At 39.3% G+C, this 20773-nt stretch overlaps 1 long non-coding RNA gene across 1 annotated transcript; it reads left to right on the forward strand.

The window, feature by feature from the left end:
* Positions 1-767: 767 nt before the first annotated feature.
* LOC115566924 (uncharacterized) lies at positions 768-1295 on the forward strand. The gene is made up of 3 exons (XR_003981097.1): positions 768-832; positions 929-1125; positions 1204-1295. It is a non-coding gene; the product is annotated as an uncharacterized LOC115566924 (long non-coding RNA).
* The last annotated feature ends 19478 nt before the right edge of the window (positions 1296-20773 follow it).

Consider the following 20773-nt stretch of genomic DNA (forward strand, 5'->3'; position numbering starts at 1 on the left):
AAGATAGCTGACTGAGGTGGACATTAGCACTAGCTACATGAAAACATAGCTGAAGGAAAATTTACCATATCTCAGAGGGATTGTTTTCTGATTTCACACCTGAAAGCATTGATAGTTTATTACTGTTTTATAATGTGACATAGTGGCAAGTCTAATATTGTCTACGTGCAGAGTCTTCATCCATGAGATATTGGTTTAGGTTGGAGGAAAGGTGAATTTAACTTGACTAGGTGTAGGGATGCCAGCTAGCATTGCTGTGCGTGTCAAACGTTAGTAAAGCTCACTTGGACAGAATCCAGCGTGTTCGCCACCAGGCAGAAAGCCCAGGCTCCCAACCCACTGACTAGAGTGGACTCTTAAGGCATTGGTAACGTTCAACACACAGCTATGTGCTCTGCTCTAAGATCTTTGGTTTAAAGTACCGTTATAATATAGCATGTTAATTAGAGATGGCGTATTGGTCTTTATGAGAAAATACCATGTTGGGTGGGGAGACTTCTGTGATGAAAATAGACCTCAGTTTTATTAATATGGCGAGTGATGTAGCAGTACTACCCTCATAATTAGGCTGCAGTAGATCACCATGTTAAGTGTTCACCATACTGCAATTATGCCTCATTTGCCTGTAAAATATGAATTGTTTGGTGTGGAATTGCTTGTTGATGAGTGTGAGTAATGATGGCAAAATAAACTCATTCTGCTCCATCAACTATGCACTTATGCAGTGTTATTTTCCAGGAACCCTGTTGAAGTACTACTGGAGCGCAACCAACTCTACCTGCCCCTGATGTTTCATCAAGTGTCAGTGTCTCCACAGCTGATGATACAGCAGGTGAGGTTTTTCTTGATGGCAAATGGTTACATAGCATGTTAATATGACATGACACATTTAACATAGCTTTTTTTTGTTTTTGTTTTATCATTGGAGGTTCATCCACTGCAGAGTTACAGGCACCTGCAAGCAAGGATCACTTGAATGTGAGGAGCAGTTAACAGCACTTGAATGTGAGGAGCAGTTAACAGCACTTGAATGCGAGGAACGGTTGCCAGCATGTGAAAGTGAGGAGCAGCTACCAGCACTTACATTCACTAATACATCGGTTTCAACCTCAGTCGGCACGAAAGGTCAGTTAACCTAACAGTAACTGTAAAATATCCTGTGTTCTCTTATAATTCTATTATTTTCATCTAATGTCCCTACAGGTCCTTCTACATCTGCACCCACTGCTATAGATTTCCCATCCACTCCCTCAACAAGCTCCAGCTATCAAGATAGATCAACAGCTCCTCCAATTGACCCAGTTGAATGGTCAGCGGTCCTGTCTGACTAGGAAAGGACTGATCTGGTAAGAAGAGGGCCAGTGCCAATAAGTAACACCTTCACCTTCCCCAAAAAATCAGATGGACGAAGCTTTCACTACTGCTATGCATACAGACAATTAGTTAATGGGGAAAAAATCAAGAGAAGCTGGCTAGTTCATTCAAAGAAAAATGATGCGGTTTACTGCTTCTGTTGCAAATTACCCTCGAGAAAGTCCACAAAACTGTCAACAGAGGGACAACGTGATTGGGTAAATGCAGGTGCTTTGCTGAAACCGCATAAGAATAATCCAGATCATTGCAATAATATGGTAAAGTGGAAAGACTTTGCCCTCTGTCTTTCTAAGGAGAAGACTATTGATGCAACAGAAATGGCCCTTTTAGAGGCAGAAAAAAATCGTCAGAGATGTTCTCATCCGTTTGATTAGTATCATTCAGTCTTTGGCAGAGAGGAATCTTGCACTCAGGGGGGCTGTCAATACTTTGCATCAGGACAACAATGGGAACTTCCTTAAAGAGGTGGAACTGATGGCAAAATTTGACCTGGTGTTAAAAGACCACGTCAGACGAATTGATAGTGGAATGCATGTACTTGGGTAGCAAAAGTGGAATACTGAGGCACTTTCATTATTTAAGTATCTATTTTTTGTTGAACATTTTATTTTACATTATATTAATGTTTGTCTATTTTGGTTTTATTTAGTAGTTGAAGATTTCTTATTTAATTCACATTTGCAGATCTGTTCAAAGTTTGAAAAACAAGTCATTAAACTGATTTACTTGTTTATAACAAATGGAATCTCTGCTGTTGTATTTTGTTATTTTTTAATTCAGGTTCAGTAAACCACACTTAGTGCTTCACTTTGAATATGAAAGTTTAAAATAAATGTATGATTTTAGTACCCTCTAAGGTTAAAAAGTGACTGGTTTGGTGTAAATAATAACTATATTAATACAGGGGTCTACCAAGCTCAGGGGGACAGAGGTCTAGAGGGGCCAGGAGCCCCAAACATTTGTGGCATGTGAGCAAGGATGGACTACTGAATGAGCCTACCGGGCCCAAGAGGTTGAGGGGCCCTAAAGCCCAAGTCGTTGCGTGAAGTCAGTACCTCAATAAATCAAAAAGCAAAAGGCTATGAATCTGAACAAATTTAAGTATTGCCCTTTTCCAGCTGGCCATCCCAAAACTGCAACAGAATACAGGAAATCACATCTGCCAAATTCATAATTTTCTGGGGGAGGACCCCCAGAACCCCCTTCCCCCCATTCCAACAGGAAATAAAATGTGTTGCACAAGAGTGAGCTTCAAGTCATTCTTGTACGTGTAACATATGCATGTTGTGAACAAACCTGTGTAGGCACGCCTTACTGTCTGAATAATGAGCCCTTTGAAAAGCAGGAAACAGACTGTGCAGTCTCTTTCTGCAGCCTGAAGAATGACACCTCATTTGAAGACCAACACACTCAGAGGCGTATAGATGGACACAAGTACATTTACTAATTACATAGAATAGGCACTGGGTGTTCCTGGCACGTCCAACTGGGAGGAGACCTAGGGGTAGACCCAGGACCAGGTGGAGGGATTATATCTCTTCTCTGGCCTGGGAGCACCTGGGGATTTCCCAGTCAGAGTTAGCCAATGTGGCCGGGGAAAGGGATGTCTGGGACTCGCTACTGAAGCTGCTGCCCCCGCGACCCGATTCTGGATAAGCGGTTGACAATGGATGGATGGAGGCACTGGGTATGAAAATGATCACTGTGCAGGTCTGAAACTAGCACAGACACTTGCAACTAGCTTTGTGCCATATCTAAAATAGAGCCCAATATCTTTAAGTGCAAACATTGTGCGAAAGTGTGTGAATAGCCATCATGCATCACAGGTAGACCTTCAAAAAGAAGAAGAGGAATAAAATGATGAAGTAGATTGGAAGCTATAGTCTGCAGCATGGAGGATGACCAAATGGGAAGGGGCAGATGTCAATAAAGGGGAAAGGCTCATAGCAAGTCGACTGAAATTTGGAAATGTATTTCTACTTCTTGCCAACCATTTCACCCATTTTCAGCAGCAAACTAAGTGGAGTGGAGGGCTTGAGTAAGCACAGGGACAATCGATGCACATCAGGCAGGGTTGTTCGCACATGCTCACTTGTGCCATTGGGAAGGGTTGCCAGCTACCACCACACATTTCCACCACAGAAGCTAAGAAAAAAAACATTTTTTTCCTCTGATCCTCTGACAAAATTAAACAAACATGATTCTGGTTCTCTATGAACTCAGAGAGAAACAGGAGAAAATTGAATTGGGAGCCGAGGGGGGAAAAAGGTTAAAACCAGACTCCAGCGAATATCTCGAGTGTTGACAAGTACTGTATGGCACAATGTTCAGTCATATTAAAGTTGTGTTTTTTTGTGAAAACAGTCTAAAAACTGTTTGTACCAAACAGCATCAGACACATTTAGCAACTAGGTGGGAAGCATAGTGAAACATTTAGCAGCTGTAGTAAGCTAAAACAGAGCTAAAAAGGGTTTATAAAGCACTGCCATTCATCATGTGGGCAGGCAGACATGACTCCAAATGAATGCAAATGTTGCTCTGAATCTGCTGGAGTAAAATGACAATACAATATGTCAATGTAGTGTTTACACCATGTTTCCTCTGCTGCCAAATGGGCAAAAAAATCAACTGATGCAGGTGTATATACTTTGTAGCGCTGATGTCCAAACACTCTTTAGACACAAACAAAATCATTGAATCATTGACTTCTTGACATTTGAAACTGATAGTGATTGCTGATGATGATTAACATGTACATGTGATGAATTAATGATTGTAGAGGTGCTATGATGTAATGAACAAAACACAGTGAAGTTGAACTTCTTTGCCCTTTTGGTTCATGGACAGACTGATATGTTGACAAGCATACAGCTGAGCAAGAGTGTGTTTATGGCTATAGGAGTGAAAATCAGGCTTGCACATGCAGGCCCTGTTTCACAACAATTGAATTATAAGACTGTAATAGATCTGAGAATGGATATGTATATTCATCTGCATTCACAATTTGTTGTTGTTACTCACTAGAGCATCAATGCTGTGTTTATCTTCCTTTCTTTCTTGAAGCTCCCTGTCTTTATTCTTATGTCTTCTATGCTGTTAGCATGCAAAGCTTCACCATCCTCAGTATCTTTGCTGTCCTCTGATTCGCTTCTATTAACCCAGAGGTGGGAGAGGAGGAGCAAATAAAACAAGATCTAAAAAGAATCGATAAATGTTTCATCAGATTTAAAAGACGGTGTTAGCCTCAGTTTTATGGGCGCTACGCTACAGTTTCTGGGTCGCCAAGTCCTTGGGTTTAAAAGAAAGGTTTATGGTGCTGTAAACATAGCCCAATTCTCTTTTCCATTTCAACCACATAAAGTCGTGACAGATCAGTAAATCTACACGCAAGAGTGGAAGCTCTTTGCCCCTGTGCTTTCTCCTCTGCAGGTTTCTCCCAACTTTCTAATATCTTTGCAGTCAAGAGCACATGAAGGGTAAATGCTGGGATCAGGCTTCTAGTTAGTATCAGAGAGGCAAATTCTAGCAAAGAGGAACCATTGTCAGGGATGATATAACCAGAATTGTGCTGAATACAAACCATGGACCACACAATTCTCTGCATCAAACACAAAAAGCTGTAAGACTACAGCATATTGTATTAATAAGTATATGATAAGTATTATATTTAAGGATATAAAGAACATTCATGAATGAAAAGTTTAAACATTACACTATACACAGTCATAATGCAGTCTGAATCATTGGAAGTGAAAATGATTGTTGCTCTCAGCAAAATCTATCTCTATTTCTGCTGGCAAATGTGATATATTCAACAAATATAGATATATGAAACATGTACCAAAATGATCTAAGCTAGATTTCTACAGAGAAGTTTGTAAGACCTTTCAACGATAACTCAAGGTCTTCATGGACACTTGAACTAATTTAATTTTGTCCCAGATACTGTTTCCATACAGGTCGTGATTGAACTTTCTGGTTCAAATATATGGAAAATTATCATTACACTAAAATGAGTCAATGTTAATAAGTCACATTTAGTCTGTTATTGAGCGTTAAAAGGTTATTTTCTAAATCCAAGCTCTTGGCACTCACAGAGAACATGTAAAAAATTGGCTATAGGGTAGCAGGTTTTTGCTAACATTGACCAAATAGGTTGTCATATTTTGACGATGAAAGTTTGAAAAAATGTTTGGCAGTATGAAAAAATGAAGAATGGTTGAAGCTGAAAATCAAATATGTTAATGTTTTTTATTTTTGTATTTAAAGATCAAATCAATGTAGAACTGACAACATTTTACTCTAATCGTAGGACAAGCTGGTACGACATGTGTAAATCACCAAAAATGAGCACTACATTTAAAAAGCGTGAGTTCCTGTTTGATTTAGACAGTGGCTCCAAGAGGCATTTTTGCACGTCTTGGTATGATATCTGTGCCTGCTAATTGGTCATGGTCAAGCCATTTAGCCATGCCCCTGCACAAGACTCAGATCAAGTGTAAATTTTAACCATGACTAATATGTGTCAAGTTTGGTGAGTTTTTGGGAATGTTTAGTACTCTCAAAAATGTGTTGGTATTGGTAGAAGAAGAAGAAGATGAGAAATAATAACTCCTTTACTTTCAATAAGGTCCTTGCAGAGTTCAAGGCGGTGCTCTAAAGATTGCATCCACTGGGACAAACTTCTTTTTTTTTGTGACAAAAACAAGTTCTGACGGATAAAGTAAGACTTTAATGATTTCCCTGTCCACACTTATATAGCTTAAATAGAGTTGTCAAGTAAATTGGAAAATATTGTAACTCCATTTTCTATCATTTATTTGCCTTTCTGTGGCTAAAAGTTGCAGAGATTGTGTTTGCCTTTAACTCAGCATCTGTGTGACACTGCTGCTAAATGTCTGGATGAAACAACATTCAATCAGCACTCATTCATTCAGCACTCATAAACACAAGAAAGCCCTATTCCCTCTTCCCTCGGTCCCCCTGGACCACATAAGTAGCAGAGTGTAGAGTTAGATTTAGGTCAGCACTTTATTAAGCGTAACACATGCCTTGGTCGGTCTACCCCAAGGTTAGGGAATTGCATTTGCGGTCTGCTCTGGCAGAATGGCAGACAGTCATGATAAGGGAGCGGCAGGGTAGAATCCATTTAACCTCCAACCACTGCAGCTGGAAGTCAGCATGGCCAGTGTTATCCTCTACAGTTATGCTATGAGAGAAGGCTGAGACAGGGCGAACAGGTGGTGGGGGTTGAGTTTTCCCAGGCCAGGGGATGCATCATTCTCTGACTCATTACCCCAATTTCTACATCACTAACTTCACTCAAAAACTGCAATGGTTGGTTAAAAGTAGTTAATAATATTTCTTTGATTGGTCGAGTGACCTAAACCTATGTAATGTAATCATTAGCTTGCTAGCTATTGGAGGAATACACACTCAGTCATATCATATTCTGCCCTGATCTGAAGCCCTTTACCTGTGGGAGGAGGAGCTCAGAGATTTTTTTTATTTATTTATTTATTTTCTAATTTATTTGTTTATTTTGGGAACGAAAGTGATTTTATCTTAACTCCCGCTTCTCAACCTGTCTGCAGCAGCGTGCCAAAGAGATGCCTGTTTACTGCTGACTGCACTAAACTTCATGAATATCCAGAAGGGAAAGGGGAAAAAACTAGTCCAAAAAGAGAAATGACAGAACAAACTGGAGTCACTGGTCAGTGCTAAGTTTAGTCAGAGGCTGAACTGAGCACAAAAACACAGACACAAACACCTTGGGTGCCTGCTATTGCTTGCTAACTTATGGCAAAGACACACTTAGTGTTAAACAATAATTCCAAGGTAAGCTGCACGAGTAATGCAAAGTGAAAACCCACCCTGCCTTCTGTCTGAACACACAGTCTCCATAACTGCAGGGAGGGTCAACAGTTTTACACAGAGGGAATCGCATGCACAAATGTAATAATTGGAACATTTACCTTTTTTACTTTAATTTTGTGTTCACATCTACCAAGTTGCTTGCTTGGGAGCAAGCCTTCATGCAAGCAAGAGTAATGGTTGCAATTAACTTTTAAGTAGATCAAAGTAAATGTTAGTTGAAGAGTGTGAAGTCCACAACCTGTACAGCTTTTCTGACTCTATTTTTTAATGGATTTATCTGGGTGGCTTAGCCAGCTATGAATGAAAATGACACACATATTCTTAAGATCAATTAATGAGCACAATACCAGATCTGTTAAATACAGTATACATTATACAGTCAAAGATGATTTTTCAAGAATGTGCTGTCTTAAAGCTGTGGTGGGTAACATGGAAAAACCTTCAAGCCCAAGATAGAATTTGTAAGTACCCAGCAAGTAAATCTGTCCCCGCACTCAAACCTCTCTTGAAAGCTACACCGCTAAAGCACATCATCACGACAGTGAGGACGACAGGAGGGCAACCAGCAGTGTTCCAGGAAGTGGAGGACGAGGCCGTGGTGCGACAGGTCATGGAGACTGTCCTCAGCATACTGTGAACATATACACTGTTATGGCAGTGATTATCCTGTAGAAAGAATAGCACAATTACTTATCTGGCAATAAATACAGCTTTCCAAAGACCTTGAGATATCACAATCCTTTACAACTTTATTTGTCCAACTACTGTGATTGAAGAAGTCATCATCTCTGCAAAAAGTATAATAATTACAGAAAACTGGATAAGGGGAACTAAATGTATTTACTGGAAATAAAGTTACATCTGAATGTGTTTATGGGGCATACACATTTTATTGATTCTCTCAAAGACAACAAAGGACTGTTGCTTTGAAAAAAAAAAGAAGTAAAAAAGCAGTCTGGGGTTGTCAGGTGGGTGATGGGAAGCTTATCAATCAATCAATCAATCAGACTTTATTTATAGAGCACTTTTCATACATCGTAATGTAGCACAAAGTGCTTCACAGAATTAAAATAGCAACAATTTCAATACGCCCCCCACATACATACGCACACACATACTCCCACCTACACACACACACACATATCCAGCTACTTAAACACAGTAAGTGAAGTAAAAGAGTGAGTAATAATAAATGAATAAAGGGTAATAAATAAAACAAGGCATTAACAACAGGTATTGCGGAACTGAGGAAATGCTATCATTGATGTATTTCACTGAGGAGACACTAGGGGCAGTGAAATAAGATGAAATAATAACATAATAAAACACTAAAACTAAGACTGATAAAATACTAAAGGAGGTTAAAAGTCTAAAACTGCTGTGAAATCAATAATATAAATAAGTAAATCGTAAATAGAGGAAAACAAGATAAAAGACAATAATTAAGGTAAATAGATAAGTGGTGAGTGAATAGATAAATAGAATAAAACCAGGTTTAAGCAGTATAAGACTCAATAAATAAATCAAATTCAGCTAAAAGCCAGCCTAAAAAGGAAGGTCTTAAGGTTGCTCTTAAAAGTATCAACATTCTCCAGCGCCCTTAGGGCCTCTGGGAGGCCGTTCCACAAACGTGGACCTTGGTAGTGAAAGGCGGCCTCACCGTGAGTTTTTGTCCTCACTTTTGGAATTTTTAAAAGGCTGTGACCAGAGGACCTGAGGGTTCTGGAGGGTTCATATGATAAAAGCAAATCTGATAAATAAGTTGGCCCATGGCCGTGAAGAGCTTTAAAAACTAATAAAATGATCTTAAAATCAATCCTGAAGCAGACATGCGATGGGTGGCAAGCGATTACTTGAAGGGAGTGGTCGGTGCATTGTCTGGTTCCCATATTCTGCTGTGGTCAGCTGACATTTTCCTGGTGCAGCTAATGAAATGATGCCATTCCTTTTTGTATTGTGTCCCTGCGAAGGAGCGCATTCGTGCACATAAAGCACACCAACTTGATATGAAAGAAGGACACATGTATGTATGAAATGTATCCATCAGAAATACACAGTGCATGAATAACAGTGGTCTGATCCAGCATCAAGTTACACTCACTTGTTAGAGAGAGACTGTGCCGAAATAGTGGAAACAGCAGGGCATTATTCTGTCGTGAACTGTACTTAGAGCGCTGGAAGTTGATTAATCCATCTCAAAGCTATAGGACACATCCAACTACGATGCAAACTATATTCACAGATACATACACTCTTCCCTTGACCTCCAAACAGTGGACTTGGCCTTTCACAAGAAAGTATATGCATGTGTATACTGCTATATGGATTAGATACACAGTACATGTAAATGTGTTTCATACGGCAGAAGTCTACCATAGCTAGCTAGCTAGTGTTAGCTACAAGCTGACGATGTTAGGGTTGGGCTAATACATACGACAGCAACATAAGGAGCTAACATTAGCTATGTTGACTACATAATGCAGACCAATAATACAATTCTCCAACCAAAACAAACCAGCTCATTACCTGTCGAACAGAGACGCAGTTATCATGGCGTCCGTTTTCAGGCCCTCAACTCCTATGTTGACTCTTGTTTCACATCCTGGGCTTTCTAACTACTTTTTATCTGTAGCCTTCTTCAATTCGGTCTTTCTTTTTCTTGCTCTGTTTAGCAGTAAGAGCGGCTGTGGATTGAATTGGAATTATTAGTCCTGTCGCTGCAACAGATTTTTTTTCCTTTTTTGCCAAATCATTTTCTATTTTGATTGCTGTGGGGATGTTAAAGGTCCAATATTATAAAAAACACGTTTTCTCTGGTCTCTACATATATAAGCTATAAATTGCTCTGTTGTTGGTTGCAAAAATCAACATCAGCGCCTATATTCTGTCCCAGCTACAGAACAACAGAAGAGACAGTGGTTGCGTTTCATTTTCATCGACAACCTGCCGGCTACGCTTCCTGTTAGTTTGTATGTGTGTGCTAACCACTTCACATCAGACTGCTTCAGTAATGAGGGTCAGTACAAAGCTGGCTTTGCCTCGACACTGACCCTCGTAAAAGGATCAGTCCCACCCATGCGAGACCCAGCAACTGCACCTGAGCCACAGGTAAGTGCCACGTTGTGATAGTATTTACAGTTGCCTACGAGTATGGTGAAGTCAGCTGGAAATTGGCTAACTAGTTAGTTCTGCTTCGGTCTGCTATGCAATGGCGCTCAAAGTGAGTTTAATGTTATTAATATTACGAGGGAGCTTGGTTGTCACATTAAAAGGTCAAACACAGCTTTCGCTAGCTGTTAGCCATCAGCTACATGGTAGTAACTATAACAACACATAGAACAAACTAACATTATTCAGGCGCACTAACCATTCTGAAACGTCCTGCTGCAGCCGCAGAGTCTGTACTTCTTCAGGAGCCTCTCCTTCTGGATCTGATTCTGGGTCAAACTGGTATGGTTGAGTGACAGCATCACGGCGAGCCATAGCATTACATCCACTGTAAACATTAGCACAGGCTACCGCTAGCACAAGCGGCACTGTCTCCCTGAGAGGGACGTGTAGCAGGCAAGGCAGGCGCTGACAGACGGAGCTCTTTAGCATTTAAAGGTGCAAGCACAGAAACAGCCTGCTGTCAGTAGAGCTCACTTAAGCGACTTTTAGACAGCTGAAATTCAGGACCACGGATGGGTTTGGGGCAATGCATTTCGAATACAGTGTTGCTGGACCTCTGACAGCTGTGTGAAATTGATGAAAAAAAGTATAATATGGGACCTTTACGAGAATTTATACTAACATAATAAAAGGTGTATCGTTACAGCCCTACTCCTGACCAATGTCAGGACAGCTGGATCACTTTCCATCTTCCACTAAAAGACTCAAGACTCATTTGTTCAGACTTAACCTCGACCCGCACAGCATGGCTCCCTCCCAACCCCCCCAGAAATGCACTTAAGGTATCCTTAGCAGCTACGATCCTTAGATGAGGGCTTGACTGGAATTTTTTCTTCGACAGTGATATGGTGTGGTTTCTTTCTAGTGCCAAAGGTACTTATTGTAACTCACTTTGGACAAAATTGTCTGCTAGATGCCTTAAATGTAACTGTAAATCTATATACACTACACATTACAAAATTGCTAATGATGAAACAGCATAATTATTCAAAATCTGTCTGGTAGAATAGATAGCTTTACTTATCATATTATCTAAAATCTAGTCAGACTTGTTTTGAGGATGGATTGGGCTATCCAGCACTGACTTTGTAAGGCTTTTTGATTTAATTATAGTTAATGTTGCCTACCTTGTCTTAATCAGCAATTTTACAGTAAAATACATTCTAGAACCCTGTATTGGGATTGGGTACCATGCTGGTCGTATGCAACCCAACACAGATCTTGTGGAAGGGGTACAGAAGGTGGGCAAATAATAAACAGTATGTTCCCAAGATCACTAGCTAAGGGTTGCAGCAGTGTTTAAGTTTTCCCACCAAGTAATAAGCTCATGACAACACTGGTAATACCCCAGTACACCAGGCTTTTTACAAGAAAGGACACTCACTATCTGTAGAGTGCTGTGCTAAATTACTGCAAATGCAATCCTACTGCTGCAGCTTCACATTAAAAGCATTTGACTGAATTCTGAAGTAGGCTATCACAGGATAAAAAATCAAATGAAAAAGAGCTAGATTTTTTGTAAAAAAAAGTGTGCCAAAATACTGACTGAGAATTCAACCTCACTGTGACATTCAGACAGGTACGCATTTCTTTATTAATATCACACACTGTGTTTTTCCTGCGGAACAGGAGAAGGCACAAAATTAATGGAACTCTATTGTGCAGGTACAGGCAGAAGTGGACACACACCACAGGATTAGGCGGGAGTAGAAGTAATAGTTAAAATCCGGCAGGAGTGGGCAAGACCAGGATTGAGAAAGTAGTCCAGGACAGGCCTCTAATACAGGCACACATCTGTTACAAGGTCTCTGGAATGCTATAGCATATTTCCATCTCTGAATATTCAGATTCTGGTAGCTGGACATCCTGATTCATTTATAAAACACTTCTTGAAGGGCAGCTATAGTGGCTCGGTGAAGCAAAAAGTACTCATGGGTTTGTTGGTTGGTTTGACAGCAGAATAACACAAAAACTACAGGGCAGATTTTCCAGAAACTTGGACGGAGGATTGGTGTCAACCCAGAACAGACTCCATTAACTTTTGGTGTGGATTCAGAAAAAGGGACAGATCCAGGAATTTTCTTCACTTTCTGTAACATTGCAAGAAAGAGTGTTTCTCAACATTTAATTAATTTTTTCAGGGAAATGCATGGATCTAGATGAATTAAAGATCAGTATTCACATACTTTTATCTTAACGCTAGGAGTACTCTAAAAGTTTTTATGTAGGAGTTGTTTCTTAAAAGTAATTCACAAAGCCGCTGAGACCTACTTTTAGTTATGAAAACATTGAACTCCTAAACTAGAAGTAACTCTCTGTTGATATGGATGGATATGACGTCATTTTATAAGGACGCACTTAGAAGCGGTGACGACGGTGATTGGTTGTTGAGTGACAGGGCAGCCCATTGAAAAGTCATTTAGGCTACGCAATGCATGAAGTGAAAATAAGGAAGTTGCCTACAAGCCCATGACAAAGCCTATGAAAAGATATTGGATAAAGAAATGTATTTATGAGGAGAATTAATAGCCCCCCCCCCCCCCAAACAAAAACGCTTCGGACAAAAATTACAAATTAGAAGATTGCGATGAAAAATGTGAATTGCCAATAAAATCGGCATTTGCTCGAAAAGCTGCGTCAAACCACTCTCCATTAAAATTCGGGAATCGTGTGTTGATCCGGGCCATTTCGCAACAATGTCCGGTATATTGTAACGTGCGTCAAAGACGCGTAGAAGTCTATTGATGGAATGCAACTTTTTCCGATTGACAAAAGCCCTATTCGCACAGGACTAGTACAACCTGGGGAACTCTAGTAATTTGTAATAATTGCGGAGGTCGACTGTGATCTAAATCCCGTGCGAATCTGCCATGTCCGTAATTTGTAAAGTAAAAATTCCACCGTGAATTACCTACCATATTTCACCAAACACAGAGGTCATTTGATAATATTAGTCCCGTGCAAATCGGCATCTCTGTGATTTGGGGTCGTTTTTTGTTTTTCTCAAGGTTTTTTGTGTTTTCCACACCTTTTTTCTGTCTTTTTCCCAATCGAGAATTATGGAGGCTGTGTTTGGAATTATGAATGAAAGTTTTGACAGCATTTTGGGTGCAAATTCAGGAGGCTCATTAGAAGAGCGAAATCTCGAAAGATGATAAAATGGATTACATGCATGGCAGCATGTGGTAAGGAACATTTTTCCATCTTTCAACAGGCTCACCAGTTATTATATTAAAAATATCCATATCTAACTGTTGTGCTGCTCCAACGAGGGCTCTGGTGCGATCGACCCGGGGGATAATGTCAGTAAATTCGAGATAAAACACAGACTTCGCTTATCCTGTGTGAATGCGCCGCACAAAACACAGACATGGTGGGGTAATTTCTAAATCACTTGAGGTCCCCAGGTAATACTAGTCCCGTGCGAAGAGTTGCATTTTCCCCGTAGCCAAACACCAGAGTGTTGCCAAACATTTTAACTCTGGCGTTATTGGATTGTTTCAGTTGGCTGGGGACGTTATTGCGTCCCTCACTAACTCAACCACAACTTCAATCCCTTCACGGTCCATCCAATATCGTTTTAATAATTCCCTGTCATTTAGCGTTTCCAAAACAATCGGCTGTGACCAGGTCTTAGCGAGTTAGGAGTCCTCTGGACTACTTCTATGGTCTCCCAGACTTAGGTGCTACTTTTAGGCTTAAAATGTTTTGTGAATAACTCTTATTTTCAAAAATTAGGAGTCCTAAATTTACGACTGACACGCCCATTATTTTTAGGAGTTGCTCCTAAATTCGCCTGTTATTAGCTACTTTTAGCCTTAAGATTCTTTGTGAATATGGGCCCAGGTGTACTAAGGTGGCTGTTATCTATGAGTGAGTACAATTTCATGCGGATCCAAAAAAATCTAGTGGATTTAAATATATTTCACTTGACATTGAATAAGGCTTGATTGAATTAAATGGGATGGTTGGGCCTTGTGAGTGTCGTTCAGAAATGACAGTGTTTTCACTTAAATTTGATGTTAAATTGCATTTTAGTAAGGTATTGATGTTTTTGCAACAAATCACCAAGTTAAATGATGAAGGGCTTCATAGCATTTTGATTCTTTAAGTGTCTGTCAACTTTTCTGGATACATTTCTGGATAAGACTGATTGTTTGGAAACAGAGCCACCCTTTTCCTTTAAGGTATTCGTTATTATTTTCTGCCTGCCTTCAGGATGTCCTGTAGTTAGATATTCATGTGACCAGTTGAAACGACCACATGTGTCAATGGATTCCTACACTGAGCCGCTGACTGCTGTTCGGATTCACAAGCGGTGCGATTGACTGCGGCTCAGATTCATAATCTTCGTGATTGACTGCTGTTGGCACAATAGCTGCCAGCAGCGCAAGTGGTGGCTGACAAACGACAGAGTTAAGTTGGCGACAAGGGAAATTACCTCGCCTCTCTGCGAAGCCAAACGGCAATCATCCCACATTCCCGTGTCTTTCTCAGTGCCTTTTTACTGCCATACTCAATCACTGCCAAACAGATAATACAGCCAAAACTCTAACAAACACATTTTCACGACACAGAGAAAAGCCTGCCTGGTGCACAAACATAGAACATCTAAGACACCTAGATGATTATGAACATCTGTAAGCTATTCATTGTAACAAGTGACATGCCATTAACTATAACAAAATTAATTTGACAGCAGGAAATGAAGAAAAAAATTATGATTCTCTCCTTTCTCTCTTAAATGTAATTGTCTTGAGGAGACCTAATCACTGAGTGCTGACTGCTTAAGTCAATTTATATTATGTTTTAATTGACTGTACAGCAGTGAGGTGGCAACCATTATGAGTCGGAGAGGAAAACACCACATTATGGTGCCTTAACGTCAATTAATTGGAAATGTCCTCCGTGAGGGGCTGTGCTCCTTCACTGCCACTGCTCCTTCCCTGTAATTATTTTTATACACTTGCACTTATGCAGTATCTTTGCAAATAAATGTTTTATAATGGCAAGGCTGTGAAGACTGCGGATGCAAAGGATGCAGTGTTCTTCAGTGACAGTTTAATCTTGGAGGAAAACCTGACTCTGATTAATGGCCTTTGTTCATTGTACCTCAACACAGTCTCAGGAGTCTTCTTTGTGTTCTCTCAAGTCTTTGCATAAATACCGAAGAAGTGGCAAGTAGGATGCTGCTCTGCAAGGGCATGATTGCTGCACGGACAGAGGATATCAATGGTGTTATATTTAGTCTGACATTGCATTGACCATTTTCTGTCAAAGCAATGCAAAGGCATTAGTGTAGGCTACTCTTTATAGTCTGTTCATGAGGAAAATAAAGAAAAGAAAGGAGAGGATCAAGTGAGAGACAAGCTATAAGTCAAAGCATGGGACTAAGTGTAATTTTACCTGAACAAATTTAACATCTCTGTGTAAAACTCACTGACATTATTGTTGTCATTATAAATATGGTCATGGTGGAAAAAAATCTTTATTTTCTTACTTTGTCTCCAATAGAGAGCCAAAGTCATGCTCTTTCTGGAGGACGACCATATAATGTATGGTAGTGTATGGAGAAAAACACACAGTTTTTTAATCCTGTTTGAACCAGCTAGGAATTACACATATGATATTTGTTTTGTTTTCAATTAAAATAAGTTGCAGTTTGTCAGATAACTGATGAAATACAGGACTGTGAAAATACACAATAATAATGTGAATGTAATTATATAATAATTAATATTCTATTATTTATAATAATTTAGAAAGACTTAACACTCAGAAGTATACGTGTATATTTATATAGTGACATCTTGTTATAATGCTCACCAAACTTGAAGAGCAAGTCTTAAACTATATTCAGTATATCAAGATCTGACCATTATTGCCATTTTTAATTTGTTTTATTTTATTCTAATTAAGTTTAGAATAATTGAATTATTTAAGTGGCTTTTTCTCCTGTTTTGTATTATTATTATTATTATTATTATTATTATTATTATTATATTATTATCAATATCATTATTATTATTATTTTTATTTTATTTTTTTATATAGGGCATCACAAGTAGATCCAACCACATTGTAGTTTTCTCCATTAAGCGCACCATGGATGATAGTGTCAGGCTTGGGGTTAAAGGGGAAACTAAGAAGGGATAGTAGTTGGACCTAAATGCAGTTAGAACTCAGGAGGCAGGAAATGGGATAAACAAAAAGCGAGCTTTATTTAAAGCTGAATACAAAAAAACAAAAACAGACAAAACAGCGAAACAACAAAGTGCAAAGAAAAAGGGCAAAGTACAAATCAAAACCAAAGTTCAAAACAGAATGCAAAATGCAAAAATGCAGAAACACATACCAAAGGGAACTGGGAACAGACAGGAACAGAGACAGGAGCAGGCACATGAGCAGGCGCAGACAGGGGCTGACAAATACAATGACCGGACAAGGAGTGAAGGGAAGACACAGACTAAATACACAGACGCTGATGAACAGACGAGGGAGGAGGCCAGGTGTGGTAATGAGGGGGAGGAGCACATAAGAAAACATAAAGGGAACAATACAACAGACAGAGGGAACATGGGAGGCACTTAAAGGACAAGAGACACAGTGGGGCATGGAAAATCAAAACAAAGACACAAGACACGATACCAAGACATGGAAATCAAAATACAAGAAAACACAAGACACAGAACCATAATCTGAACATAACCAAAGGGCAAGAATCTACAGTCATGACAGATAGCTGCTGATTCTACTAGCATTGGTAGCTTTCAAAACTGTCAGTCAACTGCTGCCATGGGAAATACTCTGTAATGTTTTACATGAACAGATTCTTGAGAGGTCTCTTTTCATATTTTCCTTTTTTTCATAAGAACTACATAGTTTTTGCAAAGACAAACCTGTTTTGGTGAGTTTGATGTTGTTCATGTTGAGTATAATGAGGTGTGTTTTAGGATGAATCTGTAACACAATATTGTTAGGTTTTGGTCCTTGCAGACCCAAAATCAGAGAGACGAGGATTTGTGCAAAGTAAAAAGGTTTATTTTAACAACAAAGGGGAATGACGAAGAGGAGGGCAGGCAGGTGAGCAGGAGGAGATGAGATGCAACCAAAAAAGAAAACAAACACAAACAAAGCTGACACAGCACACACCGTGAAAGGATATATGCTTTCGGTTGATATGGTGAGTTGTCTTTTTCAATGTTTACATGGTTTGCCCCCTTAAAGGACCCTAGCATTGTGTTTACAAGGTTTAGCTGATTTACTTCAAATCATATACAGTTTTAGATTTTTTGCATGTAAACTAATGTAGAGCAGAGGTTTCTATGACCAACTACTCAAAGTAACACAAGTTTGAAGAATCTGCTAATTGATGTTCATACTGTATGTAAATTAATAGTAACCAAGTAATGATGCTGTATAATTAAGACATTCCAAACTCTATAAGACAGCAGCATAATTTTCAAAAGGTTGGCTCTGATATCAAGTGCATAGACTTAACCAAGGATACAAGTGACACAGTCATTTTCAAATGATTTCTTTCTAATTATGATAATTGTACATTCTACTAAGAAAGACTAAAAAATATCACATGCAAGACAAAAATTTTATCATTTGTTAATTTTTATCATAAGAGATAAATATCTCCAAACTGTGACAGTTTTAACTAAACTACAATATTCTGAATTCAGAAATATAAGTTAATACAAGAAAATGTCTGTTTCTGTCTTCTTTAGTAATTGCTGTGAGCTTCCATAAATCCCTGAATAATCTAACGACTATTATAATAGTCATCCACTCATTAAAGTCAAAACCATTACGTATGACCTATGGTTAAAACTGAGGGTGGCCCACCCTTCAGATCCATGACGATTGTAGAGAATATAAAGGATTGCCAGAATTTGACTTATGGTTTCATTTGGTGGTAAAACATGGTGAGCCTGTGGTACTCTAGACTTACCAGTGGATGCTGGCTGTAGCTAATTATTGTTTCATTTTTTAATGAGGCTCCCTTGAGGCCTTCTCATTAAAAGAGTTGTCAGTGGTGGTAATCTAAGCGTGACCCATAAACCCATATCACACTGTTACAACCTAAACTGTTGTTGTTGGACTCCAGGCCAAGATAATATAATATGATGTAAATGAACACAGTGTGTTTGTTTTTACCATCTTTGCTAACATTCAGCATGTATTCATCTTCCATCCATAACCTCTATTACAAAGCCATGAACACTAGATTGGATCAATATGATTGAGTCCTTTTATCCATTTATTGCTCCACTGGTTGTGGCAGCCACTTAAACTGATGTAGTAAAACTGCAGAGGCCTGACTCATATTTCAATGTTGTTTTAGTGCATCATTTTTTTATAAAGAGAACGAGCCTCTAGCCGATGCCGTGTCTCGACTTCTCTTTTCTTGTTTGTACAAAAAAGGTTTCAAAGGTCAAAAAGTCACCAGGAGTCTTCAAGGCTGGGTGCAGTAGAGCTTTATTTGCCAGCAGACAAAGCACGAGATCAGACAAAGTCCATGAACAATTGATCTGAGGTTCTGAGCATTGACTGTCTTCTTTTAAGCCCAAATAACTGTGAGTGTCTTCCTATGGCCTCGTGGTCTTAACCAATCCCTACTCTTCCTCACTTCTGCTGACACAGGTAATAGGCGAGTTCAAGATCACGCAGTGCTGCGCAGTGCTGCCTAAATCGTGATGCATGCTGGTTAAAATGTGTCCACGATGACCTGGATGGGAGTGGTTTCTGCGCCGCATCAGGTGTCACATGACCTTAAGTTATCGCGGGAGCAAGGCAGCTGCAGAGCAGTTGAGTAGTTGCTCTCCAGGTACTGTGCGATCCTAGACCCACCTTCATGACATCAGGACTTTGCCCAAATTGGCTCTCATCTACGCTGACGTATATGACGTGTGTTTTGATGAATTTCCATATCCATAAGCGCCTGTGCCTCTTTAAAATCCTTCATGTAACGCAACAACCCTGAAAGATGTTGTCAATAAATTGCTCAGTTCTGTCACCCTACTTGTGGTAATGATGGAGAAGTGGTTAACTGCTGTGTCCAGAGTTATCTGTACTATCCACTCTTATTAATTAACCCTTTCTGTTCCCGTCACATTAACAATACAAAGAATTATCCTGAGCTATTCTGCGTGTGATGAGATGGCGCAGCGGGACAAGGCATCTGATTCAATAATTTGTTCTGATTATTGTATTTCCTTCATTCAGTGAAATGTATTTTATTCATCGTGAATAATGTTGCTATAAGAAAATGCATCATCTTTTATGTCTATAGTTATGCTTATTTGTTAAATGTAGTCAGCAAATTCCCCTCAGCTGTGATATAATCATGCACCAAAGCAAAGTTGTCATCATAATAATGAATAACTGTTGTAATTGTATTGTATTGTTATTGGGCAAGACTTACGATAATGTACCAGATATAGACAAAGTTCAAATGTATTTAATGGTGACATTAAAAGGAAAACAGAACATGAGCATTTACAGTAAGAGAACATTTAGGATATTCATCTACTCTTGATAAACCAGTTGGACCATTAATGTGCCACTGTGTGACCGTTTGAAGTGAAGCAATTACAAAATATCCAAATTTGAAGTTGTTATTGTGGCAAAGCTGTCACATTCTGTTGTCTCTAAATATTAACTGTCATACAGTACCCGTATCAAGCCTGTCTTTATATATATATATACACATATATATATATACACATACATATATACACACACACATACATATATATATATATATATATATATATGTATATATATACACACACATATATACATACATGTATATATATACACACACACACACACACATTACTATACACACACTACTATTTTGATCTCTGATTGAATAATTTCCGAAGGAGATTAATATGAGAAAAAGGCCAGCAAAGTTCCCATAGTATAGAAAACTGATTGCAGTCGTTGTTGATTTTCCTCAAACATTAATGGAATTTCAATTTCCTCCACTTCTTCGCCGACGAAGAAGGCAAACACAGCAAGCTCAGCCAAGTCACGTCACGTCTACGGGAAGAGAGAATGTCCGACTTCATAGCAGCGTTTGTATCCCCGCCCCTGCAGTCGCCAGCAGATCTCGCTGATGCAGTCAGTCAGCAGGAGTTCAACTTGAACGCGCCTATTTTTCTCTGGAAACCCCCGCTCTTCCCTCTGCACCTGTTTGTACCTCGGTGTACGTGACAGCTCTTTGCAGGTGCCTCGCTGCACTCTGCTGTGCCTGACACCAGTAGCTCCTGACCTCACTCCTTTCGTATTTTTTTTTAAAAAAGAGCTACTTTCCTCAGCATACACCATTAGCTCT

Source organism: Sparus aurata, chromosome 17 (genome assembly GCF_900880675.1).
Source record: "Sparus aurata chromosome 17, fSpaAur1.1, whole genome shotgun sequence".
NCBI lineage: Eukaryota > Metazoa > Chordata > Actinopteri > Spariformes > Sparidae > Sparus > Sparus aurata.